At 34.3% G+C, this 22,746-nt stretch overlaps 1 protein-coding gene across 1 annotated transcript in view; it reads left to right on the plus strand.

The window, feature by feature from the left end:
- GRID2 (glutamate ionotropic receptor delta type subunit 2) overlaps window positions 1–22,746 on the plus strand; it is a 1,430,685-nt gene that overhangs the window by 335,635 nt on the left and 1,072,304 nt on the right. The window lies entirely within an intron of this gene.

Below are 22,746 nucleotides of genomic sequence, written 5' to 3' on the forward strand. Positions count from 1 at the left end.
TTTTCAGGCACTCAAGGGATTGGGTGATGCCCTCCTACACTGGAAAGGGCAATCTGCTTAGTTTAGTCTACCAATTCGAACACTAATCTCATCCAGAAACATCCTCATTGACATATCTAGGACAAATGTTTGAGCTCCTCTCTGGACACCCCATGACCCGGACCACCTTGATGCATACAATTCACCTTCACACTCAACTTGAGGTAGTTTTTTTATGTATGGTGACTGGCAGGGCTACCTGTTCAACACTTTGGATTATTTTTCTTGATTATCCAATTATGAATAAAAATGTTAAAGAGGTTGTTAAAGCAAAACAACAATTTTGTGATATCTATACAGTATCTTCATGGGCATAGGTATTCTTGAGGGAATTTTTAAATTTCGTCCATTTTCTGAAATGATTTTGTCATTGTATTTCCATTCTTATCATTTTTATTGTTCTTGAATTAGTAATATATTATCCACAAACTTGTAAAAAATTATAATCTAACTTTTAATTTTACCTTTTTTTCCCCAAGCTTTTGTAAAAGTTCTATTTTTTTACTGAGATTTATACATTTTGGAAAGTACCCAGCTTAAAATTTTGATATTAGAAGTATAACTTCATTTTCTAAAAAAGTAAATAACCTTAGGAAATGTGCTGTAATTGGTCAGGGTGGGTCTGAGAAGCAGTACTGAGCAGTGCTTAAAAGGAGGTCCCAGAAGCATTTAATAATGGTGTGATTTTAAATAACTTATTTTATCTTCTTATGAAATAGGTTTGCTTATCTGCAAGATGGGATCTTGAGAGTTTTTTCTCAAATGGTTTGTAAGGGTTAAATTAATGCTAACATTTGTAAAGTGCTTGGAATGGGGCCTTGCACATGGTAAGCATTATATAATTATATAATGGTTCCTAAGTTGGCTTTATTTGTTGAACAAGAAAACAACAGCAAAATACTGACTAAAAAGGAATATATTATAAACACCATGCTAATAAGATACTAAAAGTAAAATACTATCCAAGGACATGACAAAGAATTGTTGAAACATCATTATGGCTTGATGAATTATAGTTTTGGTTGTTATGTGAAATTAAGGAAAACTATAAAACCATTACTTACCAGAGAAGCGTTTGTAAAGCTTTAGTTCCACAATAGCTTCTTATTGTTAAGGTAAAATGACATGAAAGATAGAATGAATGTGTACTTTCTGCAGATCTGATTCCTAAGCATTTCCTGAGTATTATAGGAATGTGTTATGAAATTCTCCTAGTGGACTGAAATTAAAGAGAAAAATAAAAAGAAAACCTACTTTCTTAAAATAATAGGTTATGTTCATGATGATGCAAGATGGAAATTTATTTGCTTTGTAAATTTAATACATACCTCTGCACCCAGTTATACTATGGGGCTAATAATTTGAAATAATTCTAATCTATAAATGGAAATGAAACTAATCTAATTTGACTGGCCTTGTTTCATTTATGTGAGAATTCTTTTGTCATGTGTTTGATTCAGTACATAATATTCTGTTTATTTTCTTGTACAGACTTAGGGGTTAGGTTGAAAATTGAATGATTCTCTTATAAAGAAAACAAGATATTCCCCTTGATTTTTTTTAACTGTTAAAAATAATTTCATAAAGTGAATTTTCTCCCTTTGTGAGGACTTTTTATCCTGAAATTTTTGCTGCAACATTTAATTTTTACTTTTGACTTGACTGTTAACAAAGCTCTTCAAGTTGGTGTAACATGCAATATCTTGATTTAATAGTGTGAGCCATAAAAGTGGAAATTGTCTGGTTTAGTAACTTGATCTTAGGAAAAGAGTTCTAAGTCATGTTGATTTGATTTGATTTGGAATGTGTTTAAAGAAATCAGATACATAATTATTAGTCTGCATATGGAGGCATGCCTAAAAATCACAAATGGTCAAAAATTTTCAACAGTATGATCCTTGTTACTCTAGTTATGTTATTGATCTCAACATTTTCTTCAGTAAAAATTTGTATATGTGTATATTTCTTAGAATATTTTATTATATCTCATTACTTCATATTATGGACGAATGGGACACACAGTAACAGTTTAATTTAATAATAACATGGCACTCTCATCACTAAGGTCACATTCAGGATAGAAAATAAAGAAATAGTAAAAATGCAATGCTAAGAATAATAAGGCCATATATTGTGTTGTGGGCAGGCAGATCAACTGATAAAGAATAAATATGCTACTCAGTAGGGCAGGGACATTTCTAGAAAGAATTAAAAATAATTTATGACATTGCAGGGTAATTTAAAGTTAACACCTAAGTTTCCATTTGATTCTATTTGACTCATTGACTATATTAGTTTATATAGTTTTCCTTAATAAGATAATGTATGCATACAGAGATAAAAATAAAAATGTCAAATGGATTTCTAAAAATAAAATATATAGACATATATTTGTAATATATGTTATCAGAACATTAAGATATATATCTGTACATTATTTTTCTAGATAAATACCATTTACATGTAGAACTGAGTGCTATAGAATAAATGGGATTTTGTGATGTTCATAGTCTATATTTGAACAAGTTCTATTTACTTTAATTAATTTCCTAAACTTTTATGATGTTTGATACCAAAGTAGAGGTGATACAAAAACATAGGAAACAAATGTAATAAGCAGAGAACCATATATATTTTTTCTTAAAGCTTTGTTAATTCTCATAATTCATATTTCGTTCTTGGATGAATTGGCACAATATCAGTTACAATGAATATATATCCCTGGTTTTATCCTATGTTACATAATTTTGTCATTGAGGTAGAAGAAGATTTGAGTGAGATAGCCTTAATGCTTTAACTTGAAACGAGACATGACAAATAACAGGTTATTTGAAAGTCTTTGCTCTTATATTTGCTTTGCAGTCCCAATTTTTATTATTTACCTCGTTTTACATGTATGTGATTTTACAAAGCTATCTATTGTTATCACTAACCATATACCTGATTAGATAAAAGACCATCCAGGGACGAAAACAGTTTATTTAATCTTTAGAGTTTCTTTACTACACAGTATGTCTCTAGTGCTTTATTAGAAACAAAAACAAAAACAGTGGTAATTGTTATGTGCAAAGGAGACTGTATTTACAAAAGTATGATGTCTGATCCTCCCACAGATTCCATGGTTCAGCCTGATGATTTTCTGTCTTCACAGACTGTTCACTGATTTGGCAAAGAAAATTGCTTCAACATGAATAAATATGTATAGTTCATTAACTGTGCTTAATTAACACAAATGAAACTGATGAACCCAATGTTGAGTGTGCTGTTGCAAGCTTTCTTTTTTATAAGCACCCTTTAGCATTTATGATTTATTAAATAATTTATTCAGCAAACATTAATTGAGTACCATATATTGGTCTGAGACTTTGCTAAGTGCTGCAGATCCAAAAATGTCTTAGAGGAGTGTACTGTCCATCAGGTAAATAGATGGCTAAACAAATAACTATAGTATAGTGCAATGTAGAACAAATATATTGACTGAGGTTTTGAGAAATTGCAGGCTAGATAGATTGGTTTGGATGGAGCAGAAAGACCAATGGGAATAATGAACAATAAATTCAAAGAGAACACAGGAATGCTAGAACTTAGAAGAGTTTAGATTTAATGTCATGATTTAACATTAACATATTGGATATGGATTCAAGGCAGAGGAAGAGAGGTCCCTTTATGACATCTCATATCCATAGTTTGAGCTTTGCAGTTTTGGTGTGTACTTATTTTGTACTTCAATTACAGTTCTACAATTTAGCAGCTAAATGACCTCAGATGGAAGAGTTCTTAGTCCTGGTAAGAATCAGGTTTTGGCCGCAAGAATGTAATAATACTGCAATTATATTTGATGATTTTTTAGAACTGTAAGGTAGTGTATTTTTGTTTAATAAATGATGCACAAAAATATTAAATATTTTCTACTATGAGTTTCCACTTGTAGCTTCCATGTGGAAACTGCTCCATGTGAGAAAGTCCTCAATGGATGTAAATTGCCTTAGCTGAAAATAACAAATACAAATCAATGTAATTGTGGTTACATTGAAACTATTTTGATATTGGAGTGGGTGCAGTAATTATTTGAAAACAGAAGGGGTAATATATCTCTGTGTGGAAGGATAAAATGATGACTTTCTTTAGGACTTTGAAGAAAATTTGGCAACTTCTACTTTAGAGAGGGAGTCACTGCAGAGATAATATTTTACTATGTCTGATACATTTCATCCTCATAATTCCTGGTTTGGCGAAGGCAAAAGGTGAGTGATTATTGAAGTTTGTAAGGACAAAATACAGTGGATGTAACATCTGATGTTAATGGAACAGAAATTTCTGGGGCCCCAGGGAAAGAGATGACAGAAAAAGTGTTAAGTATTGAGAGAATGAAGTGCTGAGATGAGATCTAGGAAAGGATTTATTAGGGAGGTGAGAGAGAACTCACCCCAAGAAGGGGGACATGTATGGCAGGAAGCAGAAACCTGAAATCTGACTTCAGATTTGTAAAATACCTTTCTGGATTTAAGACTGTAAGATAATTATCCAGAAACACAAACCCTCCTTTCAAGACAATCAAATTAGTCACCACCATGTAAATGCAATAACTATAAGTAGTTATTTATATATCTAGCTGTAAATCCCTGTATCTGAAAATCAAAAGTATAATCATTTCAAATAAAAAGTAGTTTTCTCTTGAGCTGTAGAAGTTTTAGATGCACATGTACCTACAGTCACATATGTTTATCCTGAGGAATGGCAAGTGATTATATCTCAAAGTATGCTAGACTTCTAAACCACTAGTTTCCAAATTTTCTTCTTTGGCTGGTTGTACCTATTTACTTGGTTATATTCACCAAAGCTCCATGAAATTGTATATTTTGTTTTTGTATTAAATTGAAAGTTGAAGTTAAACTTCTTTTCATTTTAATGAGTCTGTGTTAGATAAGCTATGCTTTCTGGATGCCCAGTAGTTCTAAAATAATACTAAACTAGTAGATTTGGGTGGAAATGACATTGTCACTTTTTTGGGCAGGTTTCTATGGACATATCCAAGCACATAGGCACCCTTTGTGATATGTTTGTGATGTCTATGTGATATATTCCTACTCTTTACTTGGATACTGAAGTTTTAATACTTCTTCCTTAGATGAGCTATATCAAAACAGATCCCAGAGAACTTTTTTTTTTAAAGAATAGTAACGATATATTCCAGATATTGGAACAGGATGCCTGACATTCTTAGGGATAGAATGACAAACAAAGATGATACAGTTCATGGGACCATTATTTCTCAAAGGTAAATGCTGTCTGTCTGGGTCAGCATGGGTTGTTATAACAAAATACAATAGACTGGGTGGCTTAAACAGCAGACATTTCTTTATTACAGTTCAAGATGCTGAGAATCCAAGATCAAGACGCCTGCAGAGCTGGTCCTTGGTGAGAGCCTTCTTCCAGGCTTTCAGTCAGCTGCCTTGTTAATTCCTCACAGGGCAAACGGGCAGCTGTGGTTTCTCTTCTTCTTCCTTTAGGGGCACTGATCCATCATGGGAGCTCCACTTCTATGACCTCACCTAAATCTAACTAACTCGCAAAAGCTCACCTCCCAACCCTGTCACATTAGGGTTTAGGGCTTCGATTTTGTGGGGGACACAATGTTCAGTCATCAAAACTTCATACACCAAAGGTCCCTAAACATATGATTGGCTTTATTGAAATTTGAAGGGGTGGTAAGTAGGTAGAGAATCAGTGTAAGTCAGTTTATAGCTAGGTGTTAATTATTAGAGTTCAGACATGAGATGGCAGATTTAGTGCATTTTACAGCTAAAGAACTGGAGAAACTATGTGGAGGAAGAATCATCACAGTTTAGTGAGATTCATGGGATGCATCATATTCTACCCATATATGATATTATAATGAAATCTTACTTCACATGTCTTTATCTGAAACACTTTATATTAAGTGATTGACTACTAAATGAAAGGCTGGTACAAATATCCCTAAAATTTGCAAAAGTGTGTTTCGCTGACCCTAGTGGGGCATCCTAGAGTTTTCAACTTGAAGTTTAAACACATTCCACATTTTATCTATTTATACTGCAGAACAGTAAATTATTTGGGGGAGGAAAAGGGAGAGTCCTTATACTGTCCATCTGTGTGTGTGTGTGTGCACATGTGTTTTGGAGAAACTCCTGTGCTAAAAATAACCATACAAACAAAAGATGCACAGTAAAAAATAAACAGCTGTTTTCAGTGTCATTACCAGATAGTGTTTCAAATTGTTGAGAAACTGCTATCCATTGTTACCCATATATTTCTTGTGAGTATAAAGAAGCTATGATTACCTCCTCAAATTACTAACAATACCTGAAAAGAGTAGTTGTTAGCAACTTTAATTGTACCTCGCCATGACAAAACCTTTCCTACTCATTCCAATCCAGTGATAGGACAAGAAAACCTAGTGACGTTGGTTTGCATAACACTATATGGTTAACAATTACCTTCAAAATCCACTAAAATTTTTAAGTCATCACAATCTAATCATAGAAAGTAGTACTCATACCACATATCACCCTAAATAGACAATTACTCTGTCACCCTCTGTGGAAGACAGGATCCTGTGAGCTCTCCCATGCAATGAAAATCAATAAATCTCATGCTAAATCTCTGAGAAATGTGCTGCTACCTCTGGAAATGTAATAATTTGGGGACTTGATATGTGTTTTAAAGAACACTTTCTTTTAGCAATTACAGTAATTATTTTTATAAGAGGGCATAGATAAGATAGGAAAGCAGGCCAAAGTTACCATATACAAATTCTAGAGGAATAAATGTCAAAATGTCAGAATGTGTGTTTTGAAGCAAAGTAATATATAGCTGATAAAAAGTGAAATGTCCATGGCACATTTAGTTTTTTAGACGAACTATCAGTTTGTTACTAGTTGATAGTACTTAATTTCCAATTATCAAATAAAAAAAATGTCATGAAATGAGCTGCAGGAACTAATAATAACTTAACCTATTTCTTTCAAATAGTACAACACAAAAGTTTTGTTTTAATTTAAGACCCATACTTAGAAAAGATAAAGTGATTATTCAGGGATATTTGAAAAGTTGGTGGTGAAGGAAGTCTCCAGGGCATTGCTTATCTTTCTCATTTATAGGCTCTCACACAATCTGTGTGAATCATATTCTTGGATTTTTACTGTATTTATGTATGTGCCTTCCTAGAGTCTGTCTGCCACTTTACTCCTTTTTTTCTTTAATCTCTCCACTTATATATTTTTTTTGTTGCTTTAGAAATACAAACTGAAATTGATAATATTTTTCCTAACACTTTCTATTATTTTTCTGCCCTACTAAAATACAAATATCCTCATGCCATAAAATTGTTGAATTAGATAACATTCATGATCCTTTTAACACTTCAAAAGTATTTGTTTCTAGTTTACATGGTATCTGCATAAATTATACCACAGCATATTTATTTGAATGAATTATAATTAGGAGGGGTAAAATGTGTAAAATGAGGCTTGTAATTTCACTCCTAGAGTTAACTTTATCAATAGCTAAAGAAAAAAAAAAACATCAAAAGAGCTCTATTTCTTCTCAGTTTAGTTATGTGGGATTAATGTATTTTTATTTTTATTGAGAAAAGGTGATAATCTTCTTTTGCCTAAGCTTTGATAAAGGAGTTTCTCTCATTGTCATTCAGAGCATTTTCTTTTGATTCTGAATATAATTAGTTGAAATTTGTATCTGAATATCTGTGCATGCTCTGACAAATTGAAAGAACTTGTAGATGTGCGTCTTTGTTGAGATGTAAAATACACTGGTAAGAGAAAAAAAACTAAAAAAAACAAAAACAAACTGATTCTGTGTTTTGTCTCCAAATAGTCATGGAATATGCTAAAATATATGACTGTTTATGATGCCATTTAGTTATTAGGTTAATAATTTATTTTTCCCCTCATTTTTACATGAAAAAGAAGCTTTAGACCTCATTGTGATTATAAAATACTAAATCCAGAGTTAAATATGTTATATGTGGTCAATATGTTACCGAGCCTATTTGTGGGCATATCTTGATCTCTGCCCATGAGCATGTGATAATTAAATGATGTCCATTCAGAGTAGATCATTTAAATTTACAGGTACTCACTATTTCAGTCAGATTTTTAAACAGGATATCCCTTAGCTCAGTTATGCTTTTGGCTAGATGATTTTTTGGTAGTTAGTGATGAATGCTTTTAATTTCACTATTTAATATTTCATCAAATTAAAATGTGGATCCCCTGGTTTATCTAACTTTGGTACCATAGACTTCAGAAAGAAATGCTGAGAGAAAATAAGTGTGTCTGTTAAGCAAACAGTGAAGCCAAAGAAAGGAATGCACAGGGAATTAGATTAGCAACACAGGTAAAGGCATAGCTGAAGCCCCATTAAGGTCTGGCCCAGACAGCATTTGTATATAGAGGAGCTAAGCAAATCATATTAACATTCACAACTTTCTTTGGTGAAAGGCCATCATGTCAGAGAGAAGACAGGAATTTTTTGTTTTATCAGTACCTTCTACAAACCCACACAGGCCTCTGGCCCATTGCAAAATAAGTAAAAAGAACTGAAGCAAAAATCTTCTTTTAGTCTCAAAGGAAAAAGAAATTTTTACTCATTTAGACCACTCCCTTCATTAGAGTGTTTGATTTGAACTATGTATGTGTGTTTGTATGTGTGCATATGCATTTGCTTTCCAGCAAATTCCATCAGGAAGAATTATCAGAACAATACTATAGCTTTATTTTGTACACTGCAGTTGTTTCTATAATACGTTCTCTTTAATTTTTGGTAAATGTGGTCTGTGCCCAACAAATGCAATCTCATGTGGATACAAAAATAAAAATGTATATGCTATAAAGACCAAAGGGGCTGGGGAGGGGGAAAGATGGTAGCATGAGAAAGGAATTAGAAACCTCCTTCCAAAACCACATGTAACAGGAAATATAGCAAATACAACTAATCCTGAAAAAGTAATCAGAGGACTGCAGAATAGACTGCCTACATGTGGGGAAAAGAGAAGACCTCACGGAAAATGGTAAAGTAGCAAAGCCACAATCCCGGAGGACCCAAATCCTCCTCCCACCACAGCTCACAGGCAGGAGGAAGAGAAATGGAGTGGGGAGGGAGTAGAAGCCCAGGATTGCTAAAACACTCAGCCCTGAAGATATGCTCTAGGAGCACAAACCCACATTACCCGGTGCTCTAGAGATAACTGGGTTGGAAAGCAAAGAGAGGCAGAATACTAGGAGTGACTGAGATTTGCAGCTGCTTATGGAGAACAGATACCCACACTGGCAGCTCCAGGACAAAAGAAAGGTGTGCACTTTGAAAAACTTTCTAACAGTGAGAGGGTTGTTAAAGGGGCAAGGATTGCACAGACCTTTCTGCTAAGGACAGGTGGACAAAATGTCCCAGCACACTCAGACCAGCAGGTTAGGAATGTTCAGGAGCTTCAGACATTCCATCCCCCTGGCTGGCAAGCCCATGCTGAGGCTCCCAACAGATATGCAGCCTGATGCTCCTTCCTCCTGGTGGGCACTGGTATGCACACCTGCTGCCCCCACCATTGTGCCAGGCCAGCCAGAGGGTATAACGAAGAGGCTCTGCCCTTCACAGTTGGCCCACTGAAGCTGGCAGTGGAGGCAGGCAGTGTAGCCACAAAGCAGGAAAAAGCTCTTTTGTCCTGGCAGTTGCTGGCACTGTGCACCTGTGACCTCCACCATCACTGCAGCTGCTGGGCAGCTCCAGAGTATAAAGCTTCTGGGCACTAGAGGGCTCTGCCTCCAAATTTATTACTCTATACTAATCATTAGAAATATGATAGGGCAAATTTTGTACAAACAAGAATCCAACAAACACCAGAAAGAGGGCTAAGTGAAACTGAAATCAACAATCTTCTTGAAAACTATTTCAAAATAAACATCATAAACATGCTCATGGAGCTACAAAAAAATATTCAAGATCTCTGGGAGGACTTGAAGAAAGAGATAGAAACTGAAAAATATAGTATCTAAAATGAAACACAATGGAGGGATTTAAAACCTGATTAGATGAGGTAGAGGAAATGATAAATGGAATAGAAATTAGACAACAGGAAAGCAAAGAAGCTTAGGCACAGAGAGAAAAAAGGATCTATAGGAATGAAAGAATAATAAGAGAACTGTGTAACAAATCCAAATGGAACAATATTAGCATTATAGGGGTACCAGAAGAAGAAGAGAGAGACAAACAGATAGAAAGCATTTTCAAGGAAATAACTGCTGAAACCATTCCAAATCTGGGGAAGGAAATAGTCTCTCAGGTCATGGAAGTGCAGACATCTCCCAACACATGGAACTGAAGGAAGACAACACCAAGACATATAATAATTAAAATGGCAAAGATCAAAGAGGACAGAGTATTAAAAGCAGCCATAGAGAAAAAAAAGATCATGTACAAAGGGAAGACCATCAGTCTATCATCAGACTTCTCAGCAGAAACCTTACAGGCCAGAATGGAGTGGCATGATATATTTAATGCAATGAAACAGAAGGGACTTGATCCAAGAATACTCTACCCAGCAAGATTATCATTTAAATTTGAAGCAGGGATTAAACAAATTCCAGATAGGCAAAAGTTGAGGGAATTTACCTCCCACAAACTGTCTCTACAGTGTATTTTAAAGGGACTTCTATAGATGAAAGTGATCCTAAGGTTAATAGCTGTCATCAGAGAAGATAAAGCAGCACTAAGAGAAGTAGACCTATTAATTACTAAGCAAATGCAAAATTAAATCAACTACCCACAAAGTCAATCAAGGAATACACAAAGAGTACAGAATATGACCTAGTATATAAAGAGTAGAGGTGGAAGAAAAAGAAGGGAGAAAGTAAAAAAACCTTTAGATTGTGTTTGAAATGGCATAATAAATAGGTTAAGTTAGATTGTCAGATAGTAAAGCTGCCTTTGTACTTTTGGTAACCACTTATCTAAACACTGTAATGGCAATAAGTATATATCTATCAAAAGTCACCCTAAATGTAAATGGACTGAATACACCAATCAAAAGACATAGTGTTACAGAATGGATGAAAAAACAAAACCCATCTATGCTACCTACAAGAGATTCACATCAAACCCAAAGATATACACAGACTAAAAATGAAGGAGTGGAAAAAGATATTTCATGCAAATAATAAGAAGAATAAAACAGGAGTTGAAGTACTTATATCAGAAGAAAAATAGATTTCAAAACAGAAAATAACAAGAGACGATGAAGGACAGACAATACATAATGACAAAAAGATTAGTTCAACAAGAGAATGGATATAACCATTATAAATATATATGCACCCATTAAAGGAGCACCTAAATATGTGAAACAAATACTAACAGAATTAAAAGGGGGAAATAAAATTCAGTGCATTCATTTTAGGAGATTTCAACACACCACTCATTCCAAAAGACAGATCAACCAGATAGAAAATAAGTAAGAAGACAGAGGCACTGAACAACACATTATAACAGATAAACCTAAAAGTCATCTACAGAACACTCCGCCCAGAAGCAGAGGATACACATTCTTCTTAAGTGTGTACATTTTGGAACATTTTCCAGAATAGATCACATACTAGGCCACAAAAAGGGCCTTAGTTAATTCAGAAAGATTGAAATGGTGCCAACCAGCTACTCAGACCACAAAGTATGAAACTAGAAATAAGTGATGCAAATAAAACAAAAAGCCCACAAGCACATGGAGGCTTAACAGCATGCTCATAAGTAATCAATGGATCAATGACCAATTTAAAACAGAGATTAAACAATAGATGGAGACAAATGAAAACAACAATGCAACACCTCAAAACCTGTGGGATGCAGCGAACACAATTCTAAGAGGAAACTAACTATATTGCAATACAGGCTTACCTCATGAAAGAAGAACAATCACAATTGAATAGTCTATACTCACAATTAATGAAACTAGATGAAAAAGAAGAACAAATGAGGCCAAAGTCAGTAGAAGGAGGGACATAATAAAGATCAGAACAGAAATAAATAAAATTGAGAAAAATAAAATAATAGAAAGGGTCAATGAAACCAGGAGCTACTTCTTCGAGAAAGTAAGCAAAATAAATAATTCCCTAGCCAGACTTACCAAGAAGAAAAGAGAGTCTACACACATAAACAGACTCAGAAATGAAAAAGGAAAAATCACTATGGACACCTTGGAAATAAAAAGAACTATTAGAGAATACTATGAAAAAATACATATGAACAGTTTGGATAATATTGAAGAAAAGGACAACTTTCTATAAAAATACAACCTTCCAAGTCTGACCCAGGAAGAAACAGAAAATCTGAACAGACCAATTACCAGCAATGAAATTGAATTGGTAATCAAAAAACTACCTAAGAACAAAACCCCTGGACTGGTTGGCTTCACCACTGGATTTTATCAAACACTTAGAGAAGACCTAATAGCCATCTTCCTTAAAGTTTTCCAAAAGTGGAAGAGGAGGGAATACTTCCAAACTCATTCAGTAAGGCCAACATCACTATAATACCAAAATCAGACAAAGACACCAAAAAAAGAGAAAACTACAGCCCTGATGAACATAGATGTGAAAATACTCAACAAAATCTTAGCAAATCGAATTTAAAAAACATCAAAAATGTCATCCATCATGATCAAGTGGGATTTATTCCAGGAATGCAAGATGGTACAATATTTGAACATCCATCAGCATCATCCACCACATCAACAAAAAGGAGGACAAAAATCAGATGATCATCTTAATAGATGCTACAAAAAAATATGACAAAATTCAACATCCATTCATGATAAAAACTCAACAAAGTGTGTATAGAGGACAAGTATCTCAACATAATAATGTCCATATACAACAAACCCAACAGCCAACATCATACCTAACAGCTAAAAGCTGAAAGCTTTTCCTCTAAGATCAGGAACAAGACAAGGATGGCCACTCCTACCACTTTTGTTCAATATACTACTGGAGGTCTTAGCCATGGCAGTCAGACAACACCAAGAAATAATAGGCATCCAGATTGGTAAAGAAGTTAAACTGTCACTGTTTGCTGATGATATGATACTGTACATTAAAAAACCCTAAAGAATCCTCTCCAAAACTACTAGAACTAATTATTGAATTCAGCAACGTTGCAGGATACAAAACTAATACACAGAAATCTATTGTATTCCTATATACTAATGATGAACTAGCAGAAAGAGAAATCAGGAAAACGATTCCATTTACAATTGCATCAAAAAGAATAAAATACCTAGGAATAAACCTAACCAAGGAGGTGAAAGACCTATATCCTGAAATGTTAAAGATTCTACCTTGGAAGCTGATTTTAGTTATTGCCATTTTCATTTTTTCTGAAAGTAGTATTTTGATATTAACATTAATAACCTGTACTTAAAGATGAGAAAAATGAAGGAAGGAAATGTTGAGTAAGGATGTTACATAGGAAACCTAGTTGGTTGCCTAAACATCCTCTTGTGGTAACAACTGATTGCTTCACTTTGGTGGGGATTCAAGACCAACTGGTCTTTAGCTTTGTTGATGTAGAATTTAGAATACTTGAAAAGAATTCTTGAAAATAATGTGATTTAAGTGGACTGACTCATGAATAGTCCTGCATGAGACCAACACATAAAGATTGTAGTATGTTATACCTATGTATAAAATTACTTTTATCTGCTATCTAAGATGTTCCCTTCCTTATCAATACTTAAGAAAACCAAATGAACAGTTAGAAAACATTTTGGGGCAAGGAAAAAAAAATACAAAACAGGTTATCTGAAAGGATATTACATTGAGATTGAGAACTGAAAGGATAAATCCATTATTGTTCCACAGCTAATGGTCCTAGTACTGGGAATATCCCTATTCTCTGAATCCATTAACACTCCTGGAAAATGCTGTCTAGTACGTGACAAATTCCCAACCTTTAGGTCTGTTTCTGTAACCATCCATAGCTAATGTTCCTAGTACCGGGAATATCCCTCTTCTCCTGACCCATTAACACTCCTGGAAAATGCTGGCTAGTAAATGACAAATTCCTAACTTTTAGGTCTATTTCTGTAGCCATCTTGTAGATATACTATTTTTCTTCGGTTAGCACACTCTTTCCTCAATACGTAGGAGTACATTAAAATTCATTATGTTCAAATCCTTGCCTGTAAACAGATTCTAATACTGACATTAACATTAGGCTGTTACTTTGGTTGAACCTCTTATGTGTTTCCAAACTGCATAACATCATATTTACATTAAAGTGTTTGGTTTATTCTTCTAGATAGTAGAGAACAGCCATGACAAAATCAATCTTGCTACTTTGATGTTGAAAATTCTAAGGGTGTCTTAGTGTGGAAACCATATATGCAGTGCTTTTTTGGTAACTAAAGTATCATTGATATACAATCTTATGAAGGTTTCACATAAACAACACAGTGGTTTCAACATTCACCCATATTATCAAGTCCTCACCCCCTCCATTGCAGTCACTGTCTATTAGCATGGTAAGATTTTATATAGTCATTAATTGTCTTCTCTGAGCTGTTCTTGTATGCAGTGCTTTTTAAAAAATATTGTACTTCGCTAATTATAACAGTAAATGTGGAAGAAGAGGCCATAGTTAGGTGTAAATCAAACTTAAGAAAATCCAGTTTTTTCGGAAAGAAAAGCTACCAACCAGTGATTATCTATCATTATATGAATATCTAAAGAACAGAAACAGATTGTTTAAGTTGCTGTGCCTGACATAATAATCTAGCTATAAATAAGACTCTCAGCTAGACCAGATTATTATAGGCTAGTTACAGTTAAAAAATTGGCCAGAATGATGACTAAGGTAATCATTTGCTTCTAGTCTAGTTTACGTAAACCAAACAAGAAGCAATGCAAAGAGGAACCTACATGACTAAGTGAATACAGATTTTCTGTGCTTTCTTAGCACCTCAACGAGAGGCAAGCAAAACTTGGTAGTTTATGTATCCCTTAAAACAGGCCTCTGATTTTGGTACTATTACAACACATGAATAACCATATGCCCATCAAATGGCTTACCTGCTATTTTTAGGGTGTTTCCTTACTTTCTCATAAAGGCCTATTTATTCATTCTGTTTCTTCTTGCATCAGCATTATCTATATTATTTATATACAAATACATTCATTTCCCTTGTACTTACCTAATAAGCTTTTCTGACTTGCTATGAAAGTATGATTTTATTCTGTTGAATAAATTTTAAGTTAGAATATATGTTACATTAAGGTAAGGAGAATTCAATTGCTGTATTTGTGCAAAAAAAATGTTAATACTCTCTTCAATAAGACAAACCCTGTGCCTTAAAATTAGTCATTTTATTATTAGAAATTATCATTATTATTGAGGCCATTTTAGCTAACCTTTTCAGCAGTTACTAATTATTTTCATTTATAACTTCTGAGATAATAATATTTCTATTTCAACTATTGTATGGGTTTGTCAAGCAAATGAATCTTTAAAATAGCTGTGGGCAGAGTATATATCATTATCAGCTAACATGACAGCATGGAGGGGTTATTCACATTACTAACAACAAAAGCTGAAAGGGAGAATGGAGCATGGATTTTTTTTTTTTAACTCTTCTTTCTGTTTCCATCATGGTGATGTTAAGATGAAAAATTACTGGCAATAGAGATGCTCTAAGAAAATTTTGACGTGTGACAGAAGTTATAATAAATTATAATTATGACAAATAATAACTTTTAAAAAATTCACCATGTGTAAAAGTCTCAGTGGACTTACACAAAATCTTACAGCTAATGCATTCCTTTTTCCTAATTTTAAACTCTCTACATTTTCTAATGCCACCTTGGAGCCAGTAACTAATCTGCATTTATAAATGAAAGTATTTTCTTTAGATGCAACTACTTTACTAAGTTTCAGTGCAGAAGATTCCTGTTAAAGTCACTCTTGGTGTGAGTTGAAGTTGGGAATGAACTAAGTGCTTCATTTTTGCATGAACAATTATTGATGGTAATATGAAGTACACAAATATTCTGAAATGGGGGAAGGAAATTTTTTTCAAGTTAAACACCCATATATATTTGTCCCTTCTACACCCAAATCAAACCTGATTGATCAACCAACTTTGGAATATTTTTAACTTAATGGCAGCCACTCCTACTGTTCTTTAATTGGATAATAATTCTGTTCTGTTGCCTTAATGCTGATACAATTTTAATTTTTCAACTGATGCAATGAGGTAATTACACAAGTAAATTTTTATGAAAAGCAAAAAGAAAATATTAGTGTAAGCACTTAAAATGGTACCTTCTTTAGCTCATGACAAAGGCAAAATGCATCTTTCTCTTTATAGGTTTAGTCAGTTATGTTTAACTTTGGATAACTAAAACCCTATGTACTGTAGCATGACATTTCTTTATTTATATCTTATCCATATTCATAAACAGAAAAGCAAAACTGAGATCTGTCAAATCCTTAATATTGGGGAAGTCCAAAGTGGATGTTTTTCTCAGTTGAAAATGAATTATCATTTTGTTTTTTTGTATTTGATTCTCCGATGTAAATCCCAGTGAGGCCCTAAGTGCATCTTATCCTCACATACATTTCCTTTCTCTGAAAAGAAAATGAATAATGATTAAGTAATGCAAGACATACCCAAATTGGGAAGAAGCTATTGCATCTAATTTTCTTATTAAATATTTTTAAAAGAAACTTCTACAAGTGGTATATATTGAATCCCACATTGAAATTAATGGGTCTCCAAGTAAATCTAATATTATTATAGAATATTAGAATTCTATAAAATAGAATTATTTTATTAAGATGCTTCTCCAAAACAACTACAAGGATAGTCAATAAAACTATATCTGTATCTATTAAATAGTTAGCTATGCTATAACTTGAGGTTGATTACAATAAGAAAAATCTAAGAAATGTATTTAAATATGTGCATAAAATGTAACTATAGAAATTGTATGTCTGCTTATCACATCCAAACAAACAAAAAATTGTTTTAAGCTATTGTTATCACTATATGATATTCCTATTACTTTACATAATACTTTGCAAAGCCAGGGAAAAAGATCAAGAAAAGCCAGTGATAAGCATGAATATATATCTATTAAACTTAGAAGTGTGTCAGTGGTACACCATTGTAAGTCATTTTTCATACAAAGCAGTTTGGAGTATTGTACACCTAGGAAAAGTAGAGAAGAATTGAATTTATATACTATTTGTAAAATATATTCTAAATCAGTGGTTAGTTATTTCCCAAAATGTTTTTAAAATACTGATCAAGGAACAATATTAGGAATTTCTTGGAGTGCTTATTATATCAGATTTATTGCTATGAAGTAATATATATTCTTTAGTTTGACAAAAATTTTAGTGTTAATCATTAAAATATAATATTGAGAAATTTGAAAAAGCCCTCATTGTAAAGTTAAAACTTGTCTATTAAGTAACAAAAATTCAGTTGTTATTTTAAATTCTAAAATTACTGTGCTGTAGAGCTCATTGAATACAAGGACTACAAAGCACTCAAACGTAATGATATTGACTAGCTTCATTTAATTCATATGCTAGGGGCTGAAACCTGACTCTTGAACTACTTATACACAGAGCAACACTATTCATCCTTAATACAAGTGAAGCAACTTGAGACTTTAAAAAATGCCTGTCTCTTGACTGACAAAAATGTGAAGTGACAGGAGTAATTTCAAATAGCTCATAGTAAATTAACCATAATATTTACTGATAGTGTCATCTTCACTAATAAGAAGCAGGGCATTGATAAATACTGGGCAAACAAAATAGACTTCAAAGTTCAGATCAGCTATGCAAATGGATGAAGGTCGTTTGAAATTATGAAAGGTTAGAGATAACATTGTTTTAAAAGCTTAAATATACTAGCCATTAAGTAAGAAATTCACAGAGCATCTTCTCTTGACTCTGAGGATCATTCTTTCAGGAGGAATCTACATGTGCAGAAAGTCGATTATCAGTGTAATTACTAAAAGCTGTTACTTAGGGTGTAGTCAAAGTTATTGCCTCAATTCTCTCTTCTTTGCTGGAAAAAAAAAGACTTTACGAAGATGTGCAGTTTTGTTTTTGTGAGTATTGCCTTTTTTTTTTTTTGTAGATAATTGTTTTTTATTGAAGCGTAGTTGACACACAGTATTACATTACATTAGTTTCAGGTGTACAACATAGTGATTCAACATTTACATACATGACAATTCTAGGTACCAGCTATCACCATACCAAGCTGTTACAATATCTTGACTATATTCATTACATCCCGGTTACTTATTATTTTACCATTGAAAGTGTGTACTTTTTCTTTTTTTTTTTTTTTTTTTTTTTTTTTTTTTGTGAGGGCATCTCTCATATTTATTGATCAAATGGTTGTTAACAACAATATAATTCTGTATAGGGGAGTCAATGCTCAATGCACAATCATTAATCCACCCCAAGCCTAATTTTCATCAGTCTCCAATCTTCTAAGCCATAACAAACAAGTTCTTACATGGAGAACAAATTCTTACATAGTGAATAATTTCTTACATGGTGAACAGTACAAGGGCAGCCATCACAGAAGCCTTCGGTTTTGCTCATGCATTATGAACTATAAACAGTCAGTCCAAATATGAATATTCATTTGATTTTTATACTTGATTTATATGTGTATACCACATTTCTCTCTTTATTATTATTATTTTTAATAAAATGCTGAGGTGGTAGGTAGATACAAGATAAAGGTAGAAAACATAGTTTAGTGTTGTAAGAGAGCAAATGTAGATGATCAGGTGTGTGCCTGTAGACTATGTGTTAATCCAAGCTAGACAAGGGCAATAAAACATCCACGTATGCAGAAGATTTCTCTCAGAACGGGGGGGTGAGGTTCTAAGCCTCACCTCTGTTGAGTCCCAATTTCTCACCTGATGGCCCCCCTGCGACTGTGCCTGTCTTAGGTTGTTCCTCCCTTGAGGAATCTTACCCGTCTCTGGCTAACCAGTCATCTTCCGGGGCCATACAGGGAAATGTAAAGTTGGTAAGTGAGAGAGAAGCCTTATTGTTTTAAATGGTTAGCTTTTTATTTCTTTGCATATTTATGCCCTGTAGCTTCTATGCCCAGCATTTGTCTTGAGGTATCTTTACCGCTTGGAAGAATTATGATACTCGGTAAATTCGATATGAGGCACGAATTCTATTTAAGGGTTGTAATTAGGAAGGATGAAGAAAAGCTATAGAAGTAGCAGGCGGCAGAAAACATGGGAAGATTGATTATTTCTTTGACATATCTTCTTGTAGAGTAACTTCAGCATGTATAGGTTTTAAGCTACTACTTAAATTGCGCACACACATTAACATAATAGGAGTATAGTTACATAACCAAAGCATACCTGTAATTACCAGCCATCTCCAGTGAAACCAAGAAAATCAGTTAGGCACCTTAGGCATTTGTGAAAACTTATCTATGATATGGTGGATATTGTCCAACTGAACTTGAACAGTCTGAGAGAGATCAGAAAAATTAAAACAACCCATTCCTGGGGAATGTTCACATCCCTTATGTTCTTTTAACAGTAAATAATCTGTAGTTGTAAGATTTTGGAGCACTACAATTTTCACTTCTCCTAATTCTTGATTGAGTTCCAACAGTATAGATCCAGTCAAATTTGTTGTTTTACTGTATGCACAGGCCAGCTTAGATATCTCCTTCCTCATTCCCATGGCAAGTCCAGGAACTGGTGGGATGAGTGCATCTACACCTGTAGCAGTGTGTGGATCTTTGTTGGGGTTTTTTGATGATCATATTCTGGCATGAGTCTTCCAGAGAGTGCTGATGTTGGAAGTTCTTTTTCATATCGTATCTTAGTTCATTTTCGGGGTAGCCCAATTAGGCTTTAATCCTCTGTATAAACACAAACAGACCCTTTGCCTACACTTTTATATGCCCTTTATACCCTTGTGTAGAACTCATTGGAGGTCACCACACAGGAACTGCCTTTTTTTTTTTTTTTTTTTTTTGGTATCATTAATCTACACTTACATGATGAATATTATGTTTACTAGGCTCTCCCCTATACCAGGTCCCCCCTATAAACCCGTTTACAGTCACTGTCCATCAGCATAGCAAAATGTTGTAGAATCACTACTTGCCTGTTCTGTGTTGTACAGCCCTCCCCTTTCTCCCACCCCCCCATGCATGCTATTCTCAATATTCCCCTTCTTCTTCCCCCCCCTTATGCCTCCCTACCCACCCATCCTCCCCAGTCCCTTTCCCTTTGGTACCTGTTAGTCCATTCTTGAGTTCTGTGATTCTGCTGCTGTTTTGTTCCTTCAGTTTTTCCTTTGTTCTTATATTCCACAGGTAAGTGAAATCATTTGGTATTTCTCTTTCTCCGCTTGGCTTGTTTCACTGAGCATAATACCCTCCAGCTCCATCCATGTTGCTGCAAATGGTAGGATTTGCCCTTTTCTTATGGCTGAGTAGTATTGCATTGTGTATATGTACCACATCTTCTTTATCCATTCATCTATCGATGGACATTTAGGTTGCTTCCAATTCTTGGCTATTGTAAATAGTGCTGCGATAAGCATAGGGTTGCACTGATCTTTCTCATACTTGACTGCTGCATTCTTAGGGTAAATTCCTAGGAGTGCAGTTCCTGGGTCAAATGGTAGGTCTGTTTTGAGCATTTTGATGTACCTCCATACTGCTTTCCACAATGGTTGAACTAATTTACATTCCCGCCAGCAGTGTAGGAGGGTTCCCCTTTCTCCACAGCCTCACCAACATTTGTTGTTGTTTGTCTTTTGGATGGCAGCCATCCTTACTGGTGTGAGGTGACACCTCATTGTAGTTTTAATTTGCATTTCTCTGATAATTAGCGATGTGGAGCATCTTTTTCATGTGTCTGTTGGCCATCTGTATTTCTTTTTTGGAGAACTGTCTGTTCTCTGCCCATTTTTTAATTGGGTTATTTGTTTTTTGTTTGTTGAGTTGTGTGAGCTCTTTATATATTCTGGATGTCAAGCCTTTATCGGATGTGTCATTTTCAAATATACTCTCCCATACTGTAGGGTTCCTTTTTGTTCTATTGATGGTGTCTTTTGCTGTACAGAAGCTTTTCAGCTTAATATAGTCCCACTTATTCATTTTTGCTGTTGTTTTCCTTGCCTGGGGAGATATGTTCAAGAAGAGGTCACTCATGTTTATGTCTAAGAGGTTTTTGCCTATGTTTTCTTCCAAGAGTTTAATGGTTTCATGACTTACATTCAGGTCTTTGATCCATTTTGAGTTTACTTTTGTATATGGGGTTAGACAATGGTCCAGTTTCATTCTCCTACATGTAGCTGTCCAGTTTTGCCAGCACCATCTGTTGAAGAGACTGTCATTTCGCTATTGTATGTCCATGGCTCCTTTATCAAATATTAATTGACCATATATGTCTGGGTTAATGTCTGGATTCTCTAGTCTGTTCCATTGATCTGTGGCTCTGCTCTTGTGGCAGTACCAAATTATCTTGATTACTGTGTCTTCATAGTAGAGCTTGAAGTTGGGGAGTGAGATCCCCCCTACTTTATTCTTCTTTCTCAGGATTGCTTTGGGTATTCGGGGTCTTTGGTGTTTCCATATGAATTTTTGAATTATTTGTTCCAGTTCATTGAAGAATGTTGCTGGTAGTTTCATAGGGATTGCATCAAATCTGTATATTGCTTTGGGCTGGATGGTCATTTTGACGATATTAATTCTTCCTAGCCACGAGCATGGGATGAGTTTCCATCTGTTAGTGTCCCCTTTAATTTCTCTTAAGAGTGACTTGTAGTTTTCAGAATATAAGTCTTTCACTTCTTTGGTTAGGTTTATTCCTAGGTATTTTATTTTTTTTGATGCAATTGTGAATGGAGTTGTTTTCCTGATTTCTCTTTGTGTTGGTTCTTTGTTAGTGTATAGGAAAGCCACAGATTTCTGTGTGTTAATTTTGGATCCTGCAACTTTGCTGTATTCCGATATCAGTTCTAGTAGTTTTGGAGTGGAGTCTTTAGGGTTTTTTATGTACAATATCATGTCATCTGCAAATAGTGAAAGTTTAACTTATTCTTTACCAATCTGGATTCCTTGTATTTCTTTGTTTTGTCTAATTGCCGTGGCTAGACCTACAGTACTATGTTGAATAACTTTGGGGAGAGTGGGCATCCCTGTCTTGTTCCCGATCTCAGAGGAAAAGCTTTCAGCTTCTCGCTGTTCAGTATGATGTTGGCTGTGGGTTTATCATATATGACCTTTATTATGTTGAGGTAATTGCCCTCTATACCCATTTTGCTGAGAGTTTTTATCATGAAAGGATGTTGAATTTTGTCGAATGCTTTTTCAGCATCTATGGAGATGATCATGTGGTTTTTGTCCTTCTTTTTGTTGATGTGGTGGATGATGTTAATGGATTTTCGAATGTTGTACCATCCTTGCATCCCTGGGATGAATCCCACTTGGTCATGGTGTATGATCCTTTTGATATATTTTTGAATTTGGTTTGCTAATATTTTGTTGAGTATTTTTTCATTTACATTCATCGGGGATATTGATTGGTCTGTAATTTTCTTTTTTTGGGGTGTCTTTGCCTGGTTTTGTTATTAGGGTGATACTGG

The sequence above is a fragment of the Manis pentadactyla genome, chromosome 5 (genome assembly GCF_030020395.1).
Source record: "Manis pentadactyla isolate mManPen7 chromosome 5, mManPen7.hap1, whole genome shotgun sequence".
Classification (NCBI taxonomy): Eukaryota; Metazoa; Chordata; class Mammalia; order Pholidota; family Manidae; genus Manis; species Manis pentadactyla.